Source organism: Pongo pygmaeus, chromosome 7, assembly GCF_028885625.2.
Source record: "Pongo pygmaeus isolate AG05252 chromosome 7, NHGRI_mPonPyg2-v2.0_pri, whole genome shotgun sequence".
Lineage (NCBI taxonomy): Eukaryota > Metazoa > Chordata > Mammalia > Primates > Hominidae > Pongo > Pongo pygmaeus.
In genome coordinates, this window is record NC_072380.2 from 44,026,502 (window position 1) to 44,048,056 (window position 21,555).

The 21,555-nt window shown below is 35.5% G+C and overlaps 1 pseudogene; it reads left to right on the forward strand.

Annotated features, from left to right (window-relative positions):
- LOC129042064 (POTE ankyrin domain family member A-like) overlaps window positions 1-21,555 on the forward strand; it is a 48,590-nt pseudogene that overhangs the window by 25,637 nt on the left and 1,398 nt on the right.

Sequence of the window (21,555 nt, forward strand, 5' to 3'; positions counted from 1 at the left end):
ATGGCCTTGTTTAATTTGAAGTCAGGTAATGTGATGCCAATATATTTGTTCTTTTTGCTTGGTATATTTTTTGCTATTGTGGCCCTTTGTGGTTCTACATGAATGTCAGCATTTTTTTTCTAATTATGGAAAGAATGACATTGATATTTTGATAAGAATTGTATTGTATATGTAGACTGCTTTGGGCACTATGGTCATTTTTGCAATATCAATTCTTTCCATCCATGAACATAGAATATATTTTCATTTGTTTGTGTCATCTATTATTTCCTTCAGTGGTGTTTTCAAGTTATCCTTATATAGATCATTCACCTTCTTCATTAAGTCTGCTTCTAGGTATTTTATACTTTTGCAGCCATTGTAAAAAGATTGGGTTCTTGATTTGATTCTCAGCTTGATCGTAGTTGGTGTATAGTGGTGCTACTGATTCGTATTCACTAACTTTGTAACCTCTGAGACTTTACTGAATTAATTTTTCAAACCTAGGAGTGTTTTCTAGGAGTCTTTAGGGTTTTTTAAGTATAAGATCATATCATTGGCAAACAGAGATAGTTTGACTTCCTCTTTCCCAATTTGGATGCCCTTTATTTCTTTCTCTTGCCCAATTGCTCTGCCTAGGACTTCCCAGTTTTATTCTTACTATGTATGAAACAAAAAGTAAAATGGAAAGTAATTAATGTTTTATTTCACATCACTCTCTCATACACAAATAAAATTAATTCAAAGTTCCATGTTGAAAACACGTTATTTTTTATTGTTCAAATATAGATCCTGTCTTGTTCCAAAAGGAATTTTAAATTGTGTATTAAATACATAGGAATCAAGAAGATAAGTGGAAAGTGTTACCAAAACAATAAACATAAGAAGTATAGTTAACACAAGGGTCCCCAGTCCCCAGGCCAATGACCAGTATCCGTTTGTGGCCTGTTAGGAATTGAGTCACACAGCAGGAGATGAGTGAGCAAGAGAAGCTTCATCTCTGTTTACAGCCACTCTCCACTGCTCATATTACTGCCTAAGCTCCACCTCCTGTCAGATCAGCGGTGGCATTAGATTGTCATAGGAGAGTGACCTGAACACTATTGTAAGCTGCTCATGCAAGGGTCCTGTGTTGGGCAATTTTTGTGAGAATCTAGTGCCTGATGATTTATCACTATCTCCAGCCTCCCTCAGGAAAGCAAGCTCAGGGCTTCCACTGGTTCTACATTATGGTGAGTTATATAATTATTTCATTAGCTATTACGTAATATTAATAGAAATAAAGTACACAATAAATGTAATGTGCCTGAATCATCCTGAAACTATCCCCCTTCCTAGGTCCATGGAAAAATTGTCTTCAACAAAACTTGTCGCTGGTGCCAAATTGGTTGATGACAGCTAGGTTAATAGATAATAGGACCCCTTCACCCTGTCTTGGATTATAGTAATCTGCAGATATGCATTGTGTGAATGACATCTGAAGGTGCTATCTTGCACTGTAAATCATTTTAGGGATACCTGCAGTATTTCATAAAAATTAAAATTTATTTTTAGTTAATTTATAAACTTGTTTATAAGTAGTGTGTTCTTCTTAATTAGTTAATTTGAAGTGATCTGTCCTAATTGAGATGTTCTTATGACTGTATTAAAAAAAGGTAATTTTCAACTTGTAATTTTACTGCATAATTTCTATTATTCTTTTCCATAATATTTATCAGAGTTACTAATAACAGAAACTCACCAATTAGCAGGATGTTCTTTTGTCACTACTTTTCAAGTATATTTGTCACTTGGAAGAGATTGAAGTGAGAAATTAACAGCATGAGAACTGGAAAGGAAAAGTAGTCAAGAACACAGAAATTTTATTTGGATAATAAACCTACATAGGGTGAGCCAGATCACAAACTTTTTATTTTCTAACAAAACAAATTTTAATATAATTATATGTAACTGTAGATTGACCTTAAAACAAGAAGAGGAGAAGAGAAGAGATGCTGAGATGTTGTACAAAAAAGATAGTGAAGAGTTAAAAAGAAAACAAAAGGAATATGAGAAAGAAGTTGAAATGAACCAACAACTCAAACAGATTCTGAAAACTGCGGTCACAGAATTGAGGAGAGTAAGAATGAATGTGCATCAGGTAAATTAATTTTTGGTGAAAACTTTATATTTCTAACTTTATATTTTATCAGTATTACTCATAATATTCCTTTGATTTAATGTGCATTATTCAGGTTTAAAACACACCAAAACTGTTAGCTAATTTTACAAATGAGCTTTGACATTTATAGCTAGAGTTATTTATTGTAAACAATAGCATCTCAACCTGTGAAGCTCAGTCTTAAAAACTCAGTCTGTGTTTTCTGAATGAAGGAATGGAGGATAAATTGAGTTTAATCACTAACATAAATATTCGTTGATGCATTTTTATGTTAAAATACAGGCTAAATAGCTTTGAAACTATAATGAAACTCATTAAATGTTTTGAAAGAAATCTTATTACACAATGCTATATTTTTCTGTAGGTAGGAACTGTTTATCCTCTTAGAGAAATTTAGCTGTCATGTATGTAATTAAAATTTGAGTGATTCTTGAAGGATAACTGGGATTGTGTTTTAATAGGCTACTTTTTTTAACAGATTTATAAAAGAGGTTCTGCTCTTTTAGACTTTATTTTTCAATGCTATTAGACCACAAGTGTAATGTATCTCTAAGTTGTGTAGGAGCAAAATGATACCCAGAAGCAACTTCCCGAAGAACAGAATGCCAGAATATTACAAAATGAGATTCTGAGTAATAAGCAAAAGGAGATACAAGTGGCTGAAAAGAAAATGAATTCTGAGCTATTTTCCTTACTCATTTTCAGATATATTTTTGTATGTGTATGTATTTGAAAAACCAATTCTATGTATTTTGGAAAGTATAAAGGATTTTAAAATCATAGGTGTGTGTGTCTGTGTGTATCCTATGTATCCATATATGCATATATATATATATACATATATGTATATACATATATATATACATATATGTATATACATATACATATATATGAGTGTGTGTGTGTATATATATATATATATATATGCATGCTTGTCCTTTGGAATGAGGCCATTGTGAATGTCACTACTCAATTGTTGCAGACAATCAGAGTTGAATTAAGAATATGGCAGGGAGTGGAGCCAAGATGGCCGAATAGGAACAGCTCTAGTCTACAGCTCCCAGCATGAGCGACACAGAAGATGGGTGATTTCTGCATTTCCAACTGAGGTACCAGGTTCATCTCACTGGGGAGTGCCAGACAGTGGGTGCAGGACATTGGGTGCAGTGCACCGTGCATGAGCCAAAGCAGGGCGAGCATTGCCTCACTCGGGAAGTGCAAGGGGTCAGGGAATTCCCCTTCCTAGTCAAAGAAAGGGGTGACAGACGGCACCTGGAAAATCAGGTCACTCCCACCCTAATACTGAGCTTTTCCAACAGGCTTAACAAATGGCACACCAGGAGATTATATCCCACACCTGGATCAGAGGGTTCTACACCCACGGAGCCTCACTCATTGCTAGCACAGCAGTCTGAAATCAAGCTGCAAGGCAGCAGTGAGGCTGGGGGAGGGGCGCCCGCCATTGCTCAGGCTTGAGTAGGTAAACAAAGCGGCTGGGAAGCTTGAACTGGGTAGAGCCCACCACAGCTCAAGGAGGCCTGCCTGCCTCTGTAGGCTCCACCTCTAGGGGCAGGGCACAGACAAAAGACAGCAATAACCTCTGCAGACTTAAATGTCCCTGTCTGACAGCTTTGAAGAGAGTAGTGCTTGTCCCAGTACACAGCTTGAGATCTGAGAATGGGCAGACTGCCTCCTCAAGTGGGTCCCTGACTGCTGAGTAGCCTAAATGGGAGGCAGCCCCCAGTAGGGGCGGACTGACACGTCACATGGCTGGGTGCTCTTCTGAGACAAAACTTCCAGAGGAACAATCAGGCAGCAGCATTTGTGGTTCACCAATATCCGCTGTTCTGCAGCCACCACTGCTGATACCCAAGCAAACAGGGTCTGGAGTGGACTTCCAGTAAACTCCAACAGACCTGCAGCTGAGAGTCCTGACTGTTAGAAGGAAAACTAACAAACAGAAAGGACATCCACACCAAAAACCCATTTGTACATCACCATCATCAAAGACCAAATGCAGATAAAACAACAAAGATGGGGAAAAAACAGAGCAGAAAACCGGAAACTCTAAAAATCAGAGTGCCTCTTCTCCTCCAAAGGAACACAGCTCCTCACCAGCAATGGAACAAAGCTGGACAGAGAATGACTTTGACGAATTGAGAGGAAGCCTTCAGAAGATCAAACTACACTACACTACTACTACTATGGCAGAAACTCTACAAGCCAGAAGAGAGTGGGGTTCAATATTCAACATTCTTAAAGAAAAGAATTTTCAACCCAGAATTTCATATCCAGCCAAACTAAGCTTCATAAGTGAAGGAGAAATAAAATACTTTACAGACAAGCAAATGCTGAGAGATTTTGTCACCACCAGGCCTGCCCTACAAGAGATCCTGAAGGAAGTGCTAAACATGCAAAGGAACAACTGGTACCAGCCACTGCAAAAACATGCCAAATTGTAAAGACCTTCAAGGCTAGGAATAAGCTGCATCAACTAACGAGCAAAATAACCAGCTAACATCATAATGACAGGATCAAATTCACACATAACAATACTAACCTTAAATGTAAATGGGCTAAATGCTTCAATTAAAAGGCACAGACTGGCAAATTGGATAAAGAGTCAAAACCCATCAGTGTGCTATATTCAGGAAACCCATCTCATGTGCAGAGACACACATAGGCTCAAAATAAAGGGATGGAGGAAGATCTACCAAGCAAATGGAAAACAAAAAAAGGCAGGGGTTGCAATCCTAGTCTCGGATAAAACAGATTTAAACCAACAAAGATCAAAAGAGACAAAGAAGGCAATTACATAATGGTAAAGGGATCAATTCAACAAGAAGAGCTAACTATCCTAAATATATATGCACCCAATACAGGAGCACCCAGATTCATAAAGCAAGTCCTTAGTGACCTACAAAGAGACTTAGACTCCCACACAATAATAATGCGAGACTTAAAAACCCCACTGTCAACATTAGACAGATGAACGAGACAGAAAGTTAACAAGGATATCCAGGTATTGAACTCAGCTCTGCACCAAGCAGACCTAATAGACATCTACAGAACTCTCCACCCAAAATCAACAGAATATACATTCTTCTTAGCACCACACCACACCTATTCCAAAACTGACCACATAGTTGGAAGTAAAGCACTCCTCAGCAAATGTAAAAGAACAGAAATTATAACAAACTGTCTCTCAGACCACAGTGCAATCAAACTGGAAATCAGGATTAAGAAACTCACTCAAAACTGCTCAACTACATGGAAACTGAACAACCTGCTCCTGAATGACTACTGGGTGCATAACGAAATGAAGGCAGAAATAAAGATGTTCTTTGTAACCAACGAGAACAAAGACACAACATACCAGAATCTCTGGGACACATTAAAAGCAGTGTGTAGAGGGAAATTTATAGCACTAAATGCCATCAAGAGAAAGCGGGAAAGATCTAAAATTGACACACTAACATCACAATTAAAAGAACTAGAGAAGCAAGAGCAAGAACATTCAAAAGCTAGCAGAAGGCAAGAAATAACTAAGATCAGAGCAGAACTGAAGGAGATAGAGACACAAAAAACCCTTCAAAAAATCAATGAATCCAGGAGCTGGTTTTTTGAAAAGATCAACAAAATTGATAGACTGCTAGCAAGACTAATAAGAAAAGAGAGAAGAATCAAATAGACACAATAGACAATGACAAAGGGGATATCATCACCGATCCCACAGAAATACAAACTACCATCAGAGAATACTATAAACACCTCTACGCAAATAAACTAGAAAATCTGGAAGAAATGGATAAATTCCTCCACACATACACCCTCCCAAGACTAAACCAGGAAGAAGTTGAATCTCTGAATAGACCAATAACAGGCTCTGAAATTGAGACAATAATTAATAGCTTACCAACCAAAAAAAGTCCAGGACCAGATGGATTCACAGCTGAAATCTACCAGAGGTACAAGGAGGGGCTGGTGCCATACCTTCTGAAACTATTCCAATCAATAGAAAAGGAGGGAATCCTCCCTAACTCATTTTATGAGACCAGCATCATCCTGATACCAAAGCCTGGCAGGGAAACAAGAAAAGATAATTTTAGACTAATATCCTTGATGAACATTGATGCAAAAATCCTCAATAAAATAATGGCAAACCAAATCCAGCAACACATCAAAAAGCTTATCCACCATGATCAAGTTGCTTCATCCCTGGGATGCAAGGCTGGTTCAACATACAAAAATCAGTAAATGTAATCCAGCATATAAACAGAACCAAAGACAAAAACCACATGATTATCTCAATAGATGCAGAAAAGGCCTTTGACAAAATTCAACAACCCGTCATGCTAAAAACTCTCAATAAATTAGGTATTGATAGGACGTATCTCAAAATAATAAGAGCTATCTATGACAAACCCATAGCCAATATCATACTGAATGGACAAAAACTGGAAGCATTCCTTTGAAAACTGGCACAAGACAGGGATGCCCTCTCTCACCACTCCTATTCAACATAGTGTTGGAAGTTCTGGCCAGGGCAATCAGGCAGGAGAAGGAAATAAAGGGCATTCAATTAGGAAAAGAGGAAGTCAGATTGTCCCTGTTTGCAGATGACATGATTGTATATCTAGAAAACCCCATCATCTCAGCCCAAAATCTCCTTAAGCTGATAAGCAACTTCAGCAATGTCTCAGGATACAAAATCCATGTATAAAAATCACAAGCATTCTTATACACCAATAACAGACAAACAGAGAGCCAAATCATGAGTGAACTCCCATTCACAATTTCTTCAAAGAGAATAAAATACTAGGAATCCAACTTACAAGGGATGTGAAGGACCTCTTCAAGGAGAGCTACAAACCACTGCTCAATGAAATAAAAGAGGATACAAAAAATGGAAGAACATTCCATGCTCATGGGTAGGAAGAATCAATATCCTGAAAATGGCCATACTGCCCAAGTTAATTAATAGATTCAATGCCATCCCCATCAAACTACCAATGACTTTCTTCACAGAATTGGAAAAAACTACTTTAAAGTTCATATGGAACCAAAAAAGAGCCTGCTTCACCAAGTCAATCCTAAGCCAAAAGAACAAAGCTGGAGACATCATGCCACCTGACTTCAAACTATACTACAAGGCTACAGTAACCAAAACAGCATGGTACTGGTACCAAAACAGAGATATAGACCAATGGAACAGAACAGAGCCCTCAGAAATAATGCTGCATATCTAAAGTATCTGATCTTTGACAAACCTGACAAAAACAAGCAATGGGGAAAGGATTCCCTATTTAATAAATGGTGCTGGGAAAACTGGCTAGCCGTATGTAGAAAGCTGAAACTGGATCCCTTCCTTACACCTTATACAAAAAGTAATTCAAGATGGATTAAAGACTTACATGTTAGACCTAAAACCATAAAATCCCTAGAAGAAAACCTAGGCAATGCCATTCAGGACATAGGCATGGGCAAGAACTTTATGTTTAAAATACCAAAAGCAATGGCAACAAAAGCCAAAATTGACAAATGGGATCTAACTAAACTAAAGAGCTTCTGCACAGCAAAAGAAACCAGCATCAGAGTGAACAGGCAACCTACAAAATGGGAGAAAATTTTTGCAACCTACTCATCTGACAAAGGGCTAATATCCAGAATCTACAATGAACTCAAAGAAATTTACAAGAAAAAAGCAAACAACCCCATCAAAAAGTGGGCAAAGGATCAGAGAAATGCAAATCAAAACCACAATGAGATACCATCTCACACCAGTTAGAATGGCAATCATTAAAAAGTCAGGAAACAACAGGTGCTGGAGAGGATGTGGAGAAATAGGAACACTTTTACACTGTTGGTGGGACTGTAAACTAGTTCAACCCTTGTGGAAGTCAGTGTGGCGATTACTCAGGGATCTAGAACTAGAAATTCCATTCGACCCAGCCATCCCATTACTGGGTATATACCCAAAGGACTATAAATCATGCTTCTATAAAGACATATGCACACGTATGTTTATTGCAGCATTATTCACAATAGCAAAGACTTGGAACCAACCCAAATGTCCAACAGTGATAGACTGGATTAAGAAAATGTGGCACATATACACCATGGAATACTAGGCAGCCATAAAAAATGATGAGTTCACGTCCTTTGTAGGGACATGGATGAAATTGGAAATCATCATTCTCAGTAAACTATCGCAAGAACAAAAAACCAAACACCGCATATTCTCACTCATAGGTGGGAATTGAACAATGAGAACACATGGACACAGGAAGGGGAACATCACACTTCGGGGACTGTTGTGGGTTGGGGGGAGGGGGGAGGGATAGCATTGGGAGATATACCTAATGCTAGATGACGAGTTGGTGGGTGCAGCGCACCAGCATGGCACATGTATACATATGTAACTTACCTGCACATTGGGCACATGTACCATAAAACCTAAAGTATAATAATAATAATAATAATAATAATAATAATAAAAGAAAAAAAAATAAATAAAAATACAAAAATTAAAAAAAAAAAGTGGGCGAAGGATATGAACAGACACTTCTCAAAAGAAGACATTTATGCAGCTAACAGACACATGAAAAAATGCTCATCATCACTGGCCATCAGAGAAATGCAAATGAAAACCACAGTGAGATACCATGTCACACCAGTTAGAATGGCGATCATTGAAAAGCCAGGGAACAACAGGTGCTGGAGAGGATGTGGAGAAATAGGAACACTTTTACACTGTTGGTGGGACTGTAAACTAGTTCAACCATTGTGGAAGTCCATGTGGCAATTCCTGAGGCTTCTAGAACTAGAAATACCATTTGACCCAGCCATCCCATTACTGGGTATATACCCAAAGGATTATAAATCATGCTGCTATAAAGACACATGCACACGTATGTTTATTGCGGCATTATTCGCAATAGCAAAGACTTGGAACCAACCCAAATGTCCAACAACAATAGACTGGATTAAGAAAATGTGGCATATATATACCATGGAATACTATGCAGCCATAACAAAGGATGAGTTCATGTCCTTTGTAGGGACATGGATGAAGCTGGAAACCATCATTCTCAGCAAACTATCACAAGGACAAAAAACCAAACACCTCATGTTCTCACTCATAGGTGGGAATTGAACAATGAGAACACATGGACACAGGAAGGGGAACATCACACACCGAGGACTGTTGTGGGGTGGGGGGAGGGGGAAGGGATAGCATTAGGAGATATACCTAATGCTAAATGACGAGTTACTGGGTGCAGCACACCAACATGGCACAAGTATACATATGTAACAAACTTGCACGTTGTGCACATGTACCCTAAAACTTATAATAATTAAAAAAATGGCATTATCCTACCCTATATAGGATCCTACCCTATATAGATAAAGTCATATTCTTAATTCAACTCTGTTTGCCTGCAACAAGCCAGCAGTAACATCTACCATGGCCTCAAACCAAAGGAGAAGCATTTGATATTTTTTCATAAGAATTGATGATACTTCCTTAATCGCAGAAGTTTGGCTACTAACAACAGATGTTGTAGTTTTTGGACATTATTTTATCTTCTTAAAATATTAATGGAGAAGTCAATTTATTATTTTCACTGGTAGGTAAAGAGGAAATATATTGCTGGTTCAGAGGCCATATTGTGGATGCCATTCTCCTTACTTTTGAGGAGAGTAAACAGTTTATTCCAAGTAGCATCTCATTTCAACGCAAAGAGCTTTGAAAGCAATGGCACCCCATAATATATATTTTGTGATAATTTATATATAAGTCTTTTGTTCCTAGAACACGAATGCAGTGTATTTCCCCTATTTCATACTTATTACTGTTTCAAACATTACAAAGGGGAAATAAAAGTTGTTGCAATAGCAGATAATCTCATGATTTTCTAAGAAAAGCTCTATAAATTTTATTTTGTTTAGCAATCTTATTTTGAAATGAAAGCCTTCTTTTGTATTTGTATATTTATACCACAGAAGTAACTGTGATTTAGTGGAGGAGCAGTAGAAGTAATATCAGAAGACCTAGGGAAAACCTGCATCTTGCATATTTTTTGACTTCTCCTTTTCAGAATTGTGATCTTAAATGAGCTCAGTGATGTATGTAGAAGTGCAATACTTAGATGTAGATGTGTACAATGTAGAAGTGTACAATGCTTAGATTTAACATTTATGAATAAGTGTAATTCTTATAACTGACAATAAAAATGTTAGAAAAGTAGACTCTCTCTCTATAGAACCTTCTCAGGAAAAAGGAACAGAAAAATCTTTGAGAAATGTACTCTGTCTAAATATATGCAGGGCTAAGGCTCTTAACATGGTGTGGTTTATAGGTTAGATCTCAGAGTGTAAACCAATTTTTAAAATATTCTCAAATTTATTCTTCTTATAGTTTACACCTCTGGTCTTTTTGTAATTCAGAGAAAGGCTTTTTCAATTCTGAGATCCATAAAAATCCTCTAGTTAGTGTTTTATTTTTTACATTTATGGATTCATTGTCTTGAAATAAATTTTCAAACTTTCGAGAATTTACACTCTATTAGGTTTGAAGTTTTGATCCAATTTTTTTTCCAGTTAAATATTCACTTATAGGAATCCTTTCATTGTACAGATATACGCGTTATTTTTTTAAAATTTCTTAAGAAATCGTGATATGTCATTGTATTGAGGGCTAACTAAAAGTTTCCTTTGTTTACTTAGATTTGTCTTAGGCATAAGAAAGAAAAAGATCTGTTGCATGAAAATAGCATGTTGCAGGAAGAAATTGCCGTGGTAAGACTGGAACTAGACACAATAAAACATCAAAACCAGCTAAAGGAAAAGAAATATTTTGATAACATTGAAAATATGAAAAAAAGAATGACAATCTTCTAAAAGCTATAAAATTGAATGAGGAAACGTTAACAAAAGCAGTATTTCACTACAATGAACAGCTTAGCATTTTGACAGCTGAGAATAAAATGCTTGGTTTTAAACTGGGGGATGTAAAGCACCACGAGGAAAGACTGGAAACAGAAATTCAATCATATAACTGTAGACTGGCTACTACTGTATATTATTGTGACCAAAGTCAGTCAGCAAAAAGAGACCTCTTTCCAGAGAATAAGACATAAATAGGTTCATTTACAGGAGAAAATGAAGTTTGATATGCTTACCCTAAAAGGTAACAGTGAAGTTCTTTCTGAACAACTCTCTAATGCTAACAGTAAAATTAACTGCCTAAAAATTAAGCTCCATCACGCAAGATAAATGCTCAGAGAAAAGAGTTCAGTTTTAGAACATTTCCAAAGAGATCTATGCCAAATACAGACAGTGTCAAAAGAAAGAAATTGAAGAAATATGTCAAAATGAACAAAGCAGAGTAAATAAATATACTGGAGAGCAGAAACCTATGAAGACAGATTTTCTCAACTACAAAGTGAAAATAATTTGCTGTGACAGCAACTGGATGATACTGACAAGAAAGCTGAGAGTCAAGAAAAGACAATCAGTACTATCCAAGAGCAATTCCATGCTGTTGTCAGAAAACTTCTAGCTGAGAGTATAAAGTCTTCTGCTGGAAGAGGAAAACAAGGAGTTAATCAATTTACATAATCCCTTGAAAGAAAGAATATATCAATGTGAAAAAGAGAAAGTGGGAAAAAAGTAAGTATTAACAAAGATATTTTTCAAACTTCCTGAAAGAAAATTTAAAGTAATATTTGGTTATGGTAAATGTTATGTGTATTTGAATATAAAAATATGTAGACCATAAAATATATTTGCTGTATGGCCTAGAAACATACCAGCAAAAAAAGGTAGACCTGAAAGATGCTTATTTTGAATAATGAAATTGTATCACCTTTGAAATTTTAAGACTTTAATTTACAAATTGTTACTATATATAGACTAATAGTTCTAATGTAGAATTCTGCTGAAATAATTTTAATATCTCTCTGTGGACTAATTTTAAGACCATGATGAGGCAGATAAACAGAAATGCCTTTTACCTGAAATGAGTTTTTTGAAATTAAGATTCAATTATGTGGGTTACTTTGACAGTTAATTCCAGATTTCCCAGGTGAACTGAAATATACTGCTGTATCTCATAGTACTTTTTTAAAGTAGCTTTTTATGTATTTATGTTGGTGTAGTTTTATTTTTATTTATACTGATTTGACTTAAATCTGAGACTTTAAGTCTCACATTATTGTTATGACCTCTCAATTATTTAAAGGCATTTACTTTTTATAAAATCATTATTTGGAACAGATGTGAATTTCCAGCAAAACCATATTTGATTTAGTCTTACCTCTGGTATTTATAATTTTAATGTTCTTAAAAGTAATTTGCTCATGATTTTTATCTTATGGCTCAATGACTGCCATTTGGATATAACCTTGTCCAGTACAAAGATAATTGTGGTTGTCTGCGGTTGCTTTGTTTAGCATTGGGTTTCCATTTTCAAACTAATAAAGGTTGGCAGAATTCACATATATTTGGAATGGAGTGAGTAGGGGAGAGAGTTATAGGAACTGAGGTAAGGGAGGGAGGTGGAGGCCAGGTTACCTAGGGCCTCCAAACGTCATTGGAATTTTACTTTTATTCTGAGGTAGAAATCTATTAGAAGGATCTGAGCAGGCAATTGAATATGTGAGGAGTGGGGAGGTTTTTTTGAGGTTCTAATAAAAAAGAGGAAAGACATTTTACACTCTAGCATTTTCCACCACTAGTCCCACCCACATACCGAATTTTTGGGACTTCAGTAGGTTGTTAAGCATTGTAAATGTATCAGGGATTAATGATTCTGTCATCTAGCAGAATACTTATTTGGAAGGAACATAACACCTGTGTCCTTGACTGAATTCAGTAATAATGTGTACTCATGGGGAAAAGAAGGTGAATCCATGTATGTGGTGCTATTTTTCAAAGTATATGTTGAATGTTATGATCATTATTTAATAATAAGGTGATATATGATATCAGTAACAAAAATATCTTAACAGGTAATTATGAGACAACTTCTACAAGAACTGGCTGATACCCTAAAAAAAACCTACGTCAGAGCCTTCCCTAGAGGCTACACCACATTGTCACATTAATTTAGAAGAGACACAAGATTCAAAGAAGGAATTAGGTAAAATCAGAGTCAAGTATGTATGAAATGTAACATGTCAACAGTTCATCTGTAGGTGGTGGAGGAATATATAATGTTTTAGGATGCTAATTGCAGTGGATAGATTTCTTTTGTATTTTCATTATAATTAATTTTATTATCTTTATCATGCACTTATTTCTTCTAACTTTTCAGTCTGTCATGTTTTTCTCGTAAGTATGTACATTTTAAAGATAATATTTACCCTTAGGAAAGCTGGGAATTATACATCATTCCTCACAGAAGTTGAGGGAGGTTTTTTGTGTGTGTGAAACAGTATTTTTCAGGGATTTCTCTGTTGTCATGTTGAGGCAAGCCAGATTACATCAGAGGATAATGTTTAATAGAATGTTCCAGAAAAGCATCTTATTGCTTATCTTACTTTCTTGAATGGGTGCAGAATCTTTGTATATTTATTGCATGAATTTTAGGATAACTTGTACAGAAAGGCCATTATACTTTTCTCCAAAATGCAGATGTTTTAGGTTAATTTACAAAGTACTTGAGATGTTAGGCATTCCCTTCTTTTTTCTTTCATTTTAAGTATATTGTAAAAGCATGGAAATGCTCAGTTCGTGTAGAGTATATACATCCAAATTAGAGGATTAAGAAATGTATCTAGATCCTACCATTGGGATTTTAAAAGACAATTGTATTGATGTATAATTTGAACACCATACAGTTCACATGGTCTCTTAGTATATTCACAGAGTTGTATAGCCATCACCACCATCAATTTTAGAACATTTTCATGACCCTAAAAAGAAACAGTGCATCATTTTGCTATTATCCACCAGTTTGCCCTTCCTCAGCTCTAGGGAACCACCAGCGTACTTTGTCTTTATAGAGTTGCCTATTCTGGACATTTCATATCAGTTGAACCACACAATATGTGGTGGTCTTTTGTGATTGGGTTCTTTCACATAGCGTAAGGTTTTAAGGGTCATCTGTGTTGTAACATGTATCAGTACTCAGTTCCCTCTTATTGCTGAGTAATATTCCACTGGATGGATATATCAGTCATTTTATTTACTCATTCCTCAGTTGTAGACCTTTGAATTGTTTCCATTCTTTGGCTATTAATCATGTCTGCTTTTATGTACAAGTTTTTGTATTTTCATTTCTCTTGGGTGTATACATACAAGTGGAATTGCTGGGTCATATTGTAACTCTATATGTAACCTTTTGAGGAGCTGCCAGTCTGTTTTCCAGAGTGGCTGTATTATTTTACATTCCTATCAGAATTGTGTAAGGGTTCTAACTTCTCTATATCTTTGCCAACATTTTCACATTTTTTATTAAGAAAAGATTTCATCTTAGTGGCATGAAATGATACCATATTCTGGTTCAATTTGCATTTCCCTAATTCCCTATGATACCTCATTCTGGTTCGATTTGCATTTCCCTAATGACTAATTACTTTAATCATCTTTTTATGTGCTTCGGAGTGACTTGTGTATCTTCTTTGGAGAAATGTCTATTAAAATGCAGCCTATTTTTAAATGTGGTTGCCTTTTTGTTTGTGAATCCATAAGATCCTTAACAGATATGATTCTCAAGTATTTTCTTTCACTCAATAGGCTTTTTTAAAACTTTCTTGATGATGTCTGTTCACGTGCAGACATTTCAAATTTTGATAAAGTCATTAATCTTTTTTTGCAGTCACAAAGATTTATGTCTATGTTTTCTTCTAAAAATTTTATAGTTTTAGCTCTTATATTTAGTGATTCTATTTTGAGTTAATTTTAGATACAGCATATGCTAGGAGTCTATTTTTATTCTTTTGCATGTAGATACCCAGTTTTCCCAACACCATTTGCTGAAAAGACTATTCTTTTAAACAAATTAATATTCTTTTTTAAGTGTTGTTCTTTTTGGCACCCTTGTTGAAAATCAATTGACCATAAATGTGAGTTTATTTTTGGATTCTCAATTCTAATATGTTGTTTTATGTCTACTGTTATGCCATTACCAAAGCAAATTTTAGAATTTTTTTCCAATCATGTTACTTATTATTACCAATTGCTTAAAGTAAGAATAGAAATTCAAGTACTAGGTTGCCTTTAATTTCACTGTTTGCTTCTTGAAGGAACATGTGGTCAGCTTACATTATGGTAACTTCATGCTTAACCTTTTGAGGAGCTGCCAGTTTGTTTTCCAAAGTGGCTGCACCACTTTACATTTCCAGCAGCATTGTATAAGGGCTTTAATTTCTTTACATTTTTGCTAACACTTATTTTCTATCTTTTTTATTGAACAAATATTTCATTCTGTGGTGTGAAGTGATACCACATGGTGGATTTTATTTATATTTTCCTAATGACCAATTACATTAAGCATCTATTAATGTGCTTATATCCATCTTCATATCTTCTTTGCAAAATTTCTATTCAAAATCTTTGCCCATTTTTAATTGGGTTATCTTGTTATTTATGAATTGAAAGGGTTCTTTATATATCCTAGGTATAAGTCCCTTATCAGATATATACTTTCCAAATATTTTCTTCTACTCATTGACTTGACTTTTCACTTTCTTGACTGTTATCTCACACACAGCATTCTTCAGTTTTGAAGTCCATTGAATCCATTTTTCCTTTGGAGTCAGAGCTAAGAAAACACTGCCAAATGTAGTTACAAAGATTTATGCCAGTGTTTTCTTCTGAAAGTTTTAGAGTTTTAGCTGTTACAGTTAGCTGTTTTATTTTGAGTTAATTTTTAAGTATGGTATTTAGTGAGAGTCCAACTTTATTATTTTTTTGCATATGAATACCCAGTTGTCCCAGCACCATTTGTCTAAAAGACTATTCTTTTCTCATTTCATTGTTTTGTTAACCTTGTGAAAAATCAATTGACTGTAAATATGCAGGTTTATTTTTTAATGATCAGTTCTTTGTTTGTCTATTCTTATGCCAGGGCCAAATTGAATTTAATAAGTTTTTTTCAATCATGTTGCATATTACCAGTTATCTTATGTCATAATAAAAATTAAATATAGTGGAACATCTTTAACTTCACCTTCTGCATCTCCAGAGAGTCTGTGGCCAGCTTATACTTTACTTATCCTAAGACATGATGAGAAGTCAGGCTTACAAGACACAATTCATTTCTTTTTTTTCCTCCATTCAAGCCTTTAGTCTCTTATCCAGTGCCTCCCTCTATTGTTTCATTTTCAGTAAATTTTGGTCACAGGATCCGCTGACATAGCCTACTATTTAGTGCATTATGTCTTATTAACTCATTATAATTCATAGAATCATCCATAGATGCTTACCATCTAGGAAGGAGAAGTTTACGTCTGAGCTGCCAGCTTTCCTCAGTGGAAATCAAGTGAAGTTATCATCTTTCAATATGCAGATCCTTTTTCCACCTGGTAGCTGGTTCTCTTGTGTAGCACTATGGCTAATCCTTTTCTTGGTGCAGATCCTCCATTCTCAGAAACCACAGTTCCCTGTATTGACCTCGTTTTACTGAAACAGATGTACAGCTGTGCTTTCTAGCTTAGAAGATTTTTGGAATAAAAAGTTTAACTCATTCCAAGAAAAATTTTTAGGAGTGCAGCGCTTAAAAATCTGGTAATGTTCAGGAAATTTATCAGAGACAAATAGTAGATTAGTAATTTGAATTTTAAAATTTCAGAGTCAACTTGTGTGCTATAGAGAAGCGTTGTGGTATAACATAGAGATTGGATGGTCTTAACTTCTCCATACAAACAAGCTTGAAGTAAGGATGAAGGAGAAATCGCATTTGATTTCTTAACACTCAAGGCACACTACGTTTATTTTACTTCTGTAAAGATTAAAAATAATTCCATCGCGTTCTCCTTATTTCCTCACTGAGTAAAGGAAAATGAAAATGGAATACTAGATTGATTAATAAATACTCAAAGCTGCTTACTTTTAGAATTTTTAGTTAATTGAAATCAGGTAAACTGTCTGATTTTGGTTATTTAACCAAGTAGTTCTAGTTGTTTTTCCAAATCACGTCTTCTTGCTTTCCAGTCTTATTTCCTAACTTGAGGGTAAATTCTAAGGAGACACCCTTGCCTTGTTATCAGAGTTCATAATTGAAGGGAGTTTTAGGGAAAGGTTCATCCTCAGGAACTTATGTCTCTCTCCCAGTTACCTGCTGCTTCTCAATAATGCTTGTCATCAATAAATTAATCTCAACATTTATTTGATTCTACTTTAAAGGAGACTCTTTTCTGCTGCGTAAGTTATGTTTCCTGTTGTCTCTTTTTTAAAATCATTTTTTTCTAACAATTACCCAGAGTTTAGTGGCTTAAAAGAGAAACATTTAGGGCTGGGCGCGGTGGCTCATGCTTGTAATCCCAGCACTTTGTGAGGCAGAGGTGGATGGATAACGAGGTCAGAAGTTCAAGACCAGCCTGGCCAAGATGGTGAAACCCCGTCTCTAATAAAAATACTAAAAAAGAACAACATTTATTTTGCTCATGAATCTGTGGCTTGGAAAAAGCTTGGCCAGGACAGCTTGTCTCTGCTCCCCTCAGCTTCCCTAGGAACAGCTGAACGACTGGGGAAATGGAATCGTCAGATGCTTTGCTCAACCATGTGTTTGATGGTTAATGCTGGCCATTGGCTGGAACCTTGGTTTGGGCAGGCAGCATGAACACTGACACTGGCACGCTCAGGCTCTCTTTGTGGCCTGAGCTCTCTCTTGGTCTGGGGGCTGGGTTTGAAGGGAAAGCAGTTGGAGATAGAGAAGCCACATGGAATCCCTTTTACTGCATTCTTTTCATTAGAAGGAAGTCAGTAAGTTTGCTCCATATTCTATTTTTTTAGTGGGATGAATTTATCTTCTCTTTTGTTTTTAATTGACATGTATATACAAAATTATGAGCTATAGAGTTATATTTTGATACATGTATATAGTGTGTAATGATCAAGGTATTACTAGCATATTTATTACCTCAATCATTTTTCAAAAAGTCTTCCAGCTTTTTGAAAATATACAATAAATCATAGTTAAGCATATTCACCCTACAATGCTATAGGACACCAGAACTCATTCCTTTTATATAACTGTAATTCTGTATCTATTAACCAGCCTCCCCTCCCTTACTTCCTTGAGCTTTTTTGTTGTTGTTAAGAGACAGGGTCTTGCTAGTCTAGTCTGGGCTCTGGGCAACTGCAGTCACCCAGACTAGAGACAATGATTTGATCATAGCTCACTGCAGCCTCAAACTCTTGGGCTTATGTGATCACCCCACCTCAGCCTCCTGAGCAGCCAGGATTATGGGTGTGCACCACTGCACCTGTCTGATTTTTTACTTTGTAGAGATGAGGTCTCACGATGTTGCCCAGGCTGGTCTGGAACTTTTGGCCTCAAGCAGTTCTCCTGCCTTGGTCTTTTAAAGTGCTAGGAAATTGCAGGCATGAACCATGTTGTCCAGCCTTCAATTTTCCTTTAGCTCCCACACACGAGTGAGAATGTGCAGTATTTTTCTTTCTGTGCCTGCACTTAACATTCTCCAGACTCATCCACGTGGCCACAAATAACAAGATTTCATTCCTCTGTATGTAGAATACTATTCCATTTTGTATGTATACTACATTTTTTTGTCCATTTGTTGATGGATGTATGGGTTGATTCCATACATTAGCTGTTGTAAATAGTGCTACAATAAATGTATGAGTACAGTTATCCTTTTGATCTTTTGTTTTCTATTGGCTGAATACTCAGTAGTGGGTTTGCTGGATCCCTCAGCAGTTCCAATACTAGTTTTTTGAGAAAATCTCATGTTGTTTTCTGTAGTGGCTGCACTAATTTACCTTCCTACCACCAGCATATAAGAGTTTACTGTTCTCTGAAACCTCACCTGCATTTGTTATTTTTTGTCTTTTCAATGATAGTCATTTATTTGAACTGGAGTGAGATTATATCTCGTTGTAGGTTTGATTTGTGTTTCCCTGATGATTAGTGATACCGAGCATTTTTAAATGTATTTATTTGCCATGTGTATTTCTTTCTTTAAAAAAGAAATGTCTATTCAGATCTTTTGCCTTATTTTGAATTCAGATTATTTTTTTAATGTCAAGTGTTTGCGTTCTTGTATATTTTGGATATTAGTCCTTTATTAGATGAATAGTTTGAAAGTATTTTCTCCCATTCTACAGGTTTTCTCTTTACTCAGTTGTTTGCTGGGCAAAAGCTCTTTAGCTTAATGTGGTACCATTTGTCTATCATTTGTTTTTGGCCTATGCTTCTGATGTCTTATCCATAAAAATCTTTGTGCAGACTAATGTCCTGAAGCATTTTTCCTATATTTACTACTACTAGTTTGATAATTTTGGGCCTGACATTTAAGTCTTCAATCCATTCTGAGTTTATTTTGGTATTGATGTTAGATAGGAATCTATTATCATTGTTCTCCATATGGATATTCAGTTTTCCCAGTGGCATTCATTTGAAGAGGGTGTCCTTTCCCCAATGTGTGTTCTTGGCATCTTAGTCCAAAATCAGTTGGCTGTAAATATGTGGATTTATTTCTGGGTGCTGTATGCCATAGACTTTACCCTAAGAATCATTACTTCTTAAAATGCAATTCAAATTAGCATAAAACATTTGCAGTTTAGGGAAAGGCTTATGACATTAGAATCCTTATTTACAGGATTCATTATTTTGTCTCTTTTTTTTGAGATATGGTCTTTGTCTGTTATCCAGGCAGAAGTGCAGTGGTGTGGTCATAATTCACTGCAGCCCTGAACCCTGTGTCCAAGCCATCCTTTTGCCTCATTCTCCCAACGAGCTGGATGTACAGGCATGAACCACCATGCCTGGATAATTAAAAATAATTTTTTCTGTAGAGATGTGGGGTCTCACTATGTTTCTGTGGCTGCTCTCGAATTCCTGGCCTCAAGTGATCTTTCTGCCACAGACTCCTAAACTGCTAGGATTACAGGCATGAGCCACCATGCCTAGCACAGAGTATTATATTATTTTCAGTGTCTTATTCTGAGAGCCATTTATTGATGTTGGCCTAAATATCTTAATATGATATCTCTGAAACTTTTTTTGACAAATTATGGGGAATGATGATGAGGGAAGAGGTTTATAAACTTTCTCCTAAGAGAGAACTTAGAGCCACTTAAGGAGGAACAAAAAGAAACAATCAGAATAATGAAAGATCAAGTGCAAAAATTCTGCATCAAATATGATGATAGTAAAGAATATATTTTTGTGACTCATGGTGGTCTAATTTTGTTCTTGAATTTCTGAGTAATTTAAGGGTTAACATTTGAGGAATCTGCTACATTACAGGTAATATTTTATTCCAAGTACATGTATTTCAAAAGTTTTATTGGTTTATTATTAAACCAAAATTTTTATTGGTTTTATTAGATTATTCTCAGCTACTTCATTATCAAGCTGTATTATTTCATTCATGCAGTTTGATAATCTCACAGCAGAACTGGAAGCTGTATCTTTACAATGTGTCTATGGCTGAAAACAAGTTACTCAACAGGAGTTATCTATGAAAAAAGTACAACAGGAATGTGAAAAACTTGAGGAAAATAAAAAGATGTTGGAAGAAGGAATAGCAAATCTTATGACACATATGGAAAAATATGGTAGAACTTAGTAAAGTACAAGAATATAAATTGGAGCTAGAAGAAAAAGCAATGCCAGCAATAGAAAAAAAATAGAAGAAATCCATTAACAGGTTAGTTTTTAAATTAGGTAAGTTTATCTGTAATGTGCTTTCATTTATTTCACTGCAAATTACATTTTAGATATTATATGTATTGTGTTTACTCTGCCTCTCATAGCAATTTGTAGAGTTCTAGAAACAGGTGGCATCTGTGTTTTTCTTTTAAATATTTAAACTTCCATCATTATTATAACAAAATTGATCTTTCAGGGTAATGATTCTCACTATAGACTCACTTGATTATTAATACCTGTAGGCATAAGACTATTAGGAAAAGAGAAGATTGTGATTTAGAAATTAAATGATACTTTTGAATTGGTCTTAAGCTATATTGTTCATTGTTCAGTTTTTAAAATTATAAATGGATTCTATTACTTTTTAAATGACCAGATTGCATTAATACTAACACTACTAAACATACACTCATAGAAAATGGAATAAGCTTATTAATTTGTTTTGAAAGCACAATTTAGTGAGATGCCTTCAGGAGATTAGTGGAAAGTGAATGCTAACTTGACAATATAATTTTGGAAAATAATGTCAGTAAATAATCTTACCTTTAAAATGTTAGTCAAGGACAGT